This window comes from Fundulus heteroclitus, chromosome 6, assembly GCF_011125445.2.
Source record: "Fundulus heteroclitus isolate FHET01 chromosome 6, MU-UCD_Fhet_4.1, whole genome shotgun sequence".
Lineage (NCBI taxonomy): Eukaryota > Metazoa > Chordata > Actinopteri > Cyprinodontiformes > Fundulidae > Fundulus > Fundulus heteroclitus.
Genome location: NC_046366.1, coordinates 17,286,218 through 17,290,476, shown reverse-complemented (window position 1 = coordinate 17,290,476; position 4,259 = coordinate 17,286,218). Strand labels below are relative to the sequence as shown.

Genomic DNA, 4,259 nt, shown 5'->3' with positions numbered 1-4,259 from the left:
GGTCGGGAAGAGGGCAAGCTGAATATCTGCGGTTGTAGAAGAATCTGAAAGAATCTTTAGCCTTGGCATCTTTCACGTGGACCAGGTCTGGGTTGACTGCACTTGGTATCAATATCTTCTCCAGGACAGGAACAGTGGTGCAGATCTGTTGGCCAGTCATAAGCTGCTCTGGACTGGAACCTGTTGCCGCTACTGGTGTGGAGCGATAACTCATAAGAGCTAAACAGGGGTCAGGTTGTTTAAGGATGTACTTTGCAGTCTGAACAGCCCTTTCTGCAACATATAGCGAGGCCACCCTTTTCTGATGAATGTGATTACTTTTTGGAGTTCAGCATCATCTCGTCTAGTCTGGCGGAGTTCCTCCAGCTTTGGTGACCTGATTGATTTAGTAGCCACTAATGTTGACATATGCCTTTACTTCACTGCAAAAATGGCCCTCTAAAAAATAAGAAAAAAATATAGTCTTTTAGGTGAAAAATTGCTTATTTTGAGCAAAATAATCTGCCAGTACAGGAAGCAAATGGGACTTGGTAAGATTTCTTAAAACAAGAACATAATATCCAAGTGGTAAGAATCCAAAAAAAATTAAATCAAGTATAAAAATCAATTTTTTCAAATTTATTAGTCATTATTGCTTAGAATTAAATATCCTCTAACCAATTATTGCTCAAAACAAGCATACGACAGGCTTAAAAACAAGGCAAATGTACTTGATTCCAGTTAATTTAAAGGCTTAAAACTAGTCTGATTTTCTTAGCTAGAATACTTATTTTCTTAGCTAGAATTGTTTCATTATTTAGGTGTAGTGAATGTATGGGAAAAATACACTTGACAAGAACATCAAAAAAAAAAATTTGTATTAATATTTTTGCAGAAATCACACAAAATTGTCACAGAATTAAGTGAAATACCCCCCATCCCCCCAAAAAAACCACAAAGCTGACTGGCCGGCCAAACAATGAAGAGATTGTGATGTAGCAGTATCGAGACAGGGCCGGACACACACATCTAAATTCTCACAGAATTAAGTAAAAATACCCCCCCCCCCAAAAAAAAAACAAAAACAAACAAACAAAACAACAATGTGCAAAAGCTGACTGGCAGGCCTAACAATGAAGAGATGATGTTGCAGCATCGAGACAGGGCCTGAACACACACATCTGTTGCCCTTAACTATTCAAACAATGAACTTGAGCATTCATCTCTCATACACACTACCTAAGAAAGGTCTACCAGTCAGCTTTGGCACGTTTAAAAGCTGCAGTTTGGTCTTTCTCATGAATCGCATCACCCAAGACCTAAGTCTGAAGGAAAAACAGAACCGATGACACACATTTTGGATACGTCATGTGAAATGCGTAATTGTACGCCATGACGTACAGGACCGACTCAGCAAGACTGCTCCTACCAACAGGGGCATTTCCGGCGCAGAGGAAGCAGTCCTCCTCTCTAACCATGATAAATGGTGTGGCTTGTGGCCGTCTTCTCAGATAGACGTCTGGGGCCTCTGTGGGCTGAACATCAACACAAGATTACATTACATTTAGCTGACGCTTTTTTCATCCAACTTGCAGTTACAGTACGACTTAGTTAGGCCTATTTACAGGGTATTGGTTACAGTCCCTGGAGCAATGTGGGGATTGGTGCCTTGCTCAAGGGCACCTCAGCCATGGATGGAGAAAGGGATTAGTAAGGGTGGGGATTGAACGGGCAACTCTGATCTACCGTCCAACGCCCTAACCATTACACCATGGCTACTGAAAGATAAAGATAAAGATAAAGCAAAATACAACTTATGCTCAAGGACACGTTAATGGTGTAGTCAGAGTGAAGCTCAAACCTGCCAAATGTTAAATGATAATAAGGATGGATACATAGGCTAAATAAATATTTTATCTTGCATAAGGTTATGTAATTAAGTTGGTTCACCTGCAGAACATGAATGAACGCCTCTGATGGAGATGACATCTTCTTTGGTGCGGGGTAACCAGAAGGAAACATATCTGGCAGGGAGATGATCAGGTCAATGGCTTGCTCATCTACACAGAGAGAGAGCGAGAGAGAGAGAGAAAGAGAGAGAGGTTACTTAGAGACAGAGTAATTGGAGCTACTCAATGAAACAAGAAATAGTGCAATTTGCAATTGTAATTTCAGAAGGATTGCAAAACCTTACCAACAGGAAAAACCTTACCAACAGGAAGTCCAACCGGTGGCTTCAGGACCTTCTTATAGACACTATAAAAGGACAGTTTGGTTCTGTAGTCTGCCCAGCACTCCTTCGGCTCTTTCACATAATGCACGTTATCCTTCGCCACTATTCGTCTCAGCTCCTCAAGAACCTTGGCATTATATTGCAAAAAAAGGGGATTAATATAATGGGTTTTTCTTAAAATACAAGGATACAGACTGACTGGTACATTCTTCCCTTAATTCTGAGTAGTGAGTGTACTTACATGGTCTATGTTCTTGAAGCATGAGTAGGCCTCAAGGATTTTGCCAGGTCTGTCGGCTTCCTTGAGGGTCTCTGAATCGATGAACTGCTTTCTTCACTCAAATTCAAGGTCAAGGAGCTGTGAGACATCGTCTTGGTTTTGCCTATTCTTCCGGCACATCTCTTGGAAATGTCTGTAGTGCCTGGCCTGAGCCATCCTACTGTCGTGTCCTAAGTTTAAATAGGGATAAAAACATCACATCATTAAATTTTTTTAATCTCAATCTCAATCAATGACTTGTCAAAACTGAAACGTGTCGTTTTTTGTTCGGACAGTCTTTCTTTTTAGTTTACCATTAGCCAGAATTTATAGATAGAATTATTTTTACTATTTACTATTTTTACTATTTTCTATCTTACTATTTTACTATTATCTACTAAGTTCATTGCATTTGTTACGTATATACTCTTTACTACTAAGAAGTTTTAAGGTTTTATTAAAGTGTATTCTATATAACCGATCTCTTATTACTTTAGTTTATTGTTCATTAGGTTTATTGTGTTAATCATATATTTGCTGGAATATATATAGACCAGTGGTTACTATTTAATTTTAATATGTATGTGTATTGATTTACTCTCTCTCTTTTATCGTTGCAGAAAGCCTGCAGAAAGCAGAGAAATTTGTTGTGACGATAATAAGTGTGTTCTAAATATGTCTGAAACTGTTATGAATTGTATTCAGCCATCTGGAGTGCTTATGTATAAATGTACTGTGTGGACTGCTTAGTATTATCTCTGTGTTCCTAAGGTCACAGAATGTTTTGCTTATCCCTACCCCTTAGCTTGACAAATGTAACCAGGGTTACCCTAATAAAAGCAAGGAGGGGAGGGAATTGGGCTTCCCATTTCTAAGCCCAAGAAAACCCATTCAATGTAGATTTGAGGCATCTAGAAACTGCAACAGCCAGCCTTGAAATTCCTTGTTCATGAGACCAAACATGCTCTGACAATGGGCACTGCGCTACTCTTGAAAAATAAAATCCCACAAAATCTCACAGGATTTCATACTTAGTCCAAAAATGGTGGACAGGATGGAAAATTGAAAGGGAGACATAACCTTAATTATAAAAGATATTTGGATTACCCCAAAAACCTGGGTTACATGAATCCTTGTAATCTAGACAAGCAGCTGATCTATTTTGAGCAGCTGATTTATTTATTTATTATTGCCTGGCACTATCTCTATAGCTGAATCCAGCAACCCTTTAAAGGAAGCCCATTTTGGCTGCTTCTGTCCTTAAGCTCAGTCTTTAAGCCATGATCTATAACTCATAACAACCTGTCGGCTGTCTGGCCTGGGTGCGGGATGGGAGGCCCGGAACAAAGAACCGGGAAGGTTGGGCTGTAGTGGAGGCCCCCTCCCCATCTTGACTTTAGGGTTCACGTACCGGGTCACGTACCGGATACCTGATTGATTTGACATTATTTGTTAAATTGAACAGCTCTTGAAATAATAATAAAAAACTTTTCAGGATTTAATTTTCATAGTTATCCTATGAAGTGTACATCTGTGTACATCCATCATAGACAACACCTTTCACCCCCTGCACCAGACTGTAGAGGAGATGAGCAGCTCCTTTAGTGACAGACTTAGACACCCTTTATGTAAAAAGGAGGGCTACCGCAGGTCACTCATCCCTGCTGCTATCAGACTTTACAATGCTGCACTATAACTATAATAATTAATGTCCAATAACTACTTTGCAATTCTATTTAACACACTGTGCAATACCCTGTGCAATAATACTGTTAAATAATCCTGTTA

The 4,259-nt window shown here is 39.5% G+C and overlaps 1 long non-coding RNA gene across 1 annotated transcript; it reads right to left on the bottom strand.

Moving 5' to 3' along the window:
* Nucleotides 1-1,079: 1,079 nt before the first annotated feature.
* LOC118563339 lies at nucleotides 1,080-2,599 on the bottom strand. The gene is made up of 4 exons (XR_004931154.1): nucleotides 2,454-2,599; nucleotides 2,192-2,339; nucleotides 1,930-2,039; nucleotides 1,080-1,514 (listed from the first exon to the last, which is right to left on the bottom strand). It is a non-coding gene; the product is annotated as an uncharacterized LOC118563339 (long non-coding RNA).
* Between the last annotated feature and the right edge of the window lie 1,660 nt (nucleotides 2,600-4,259).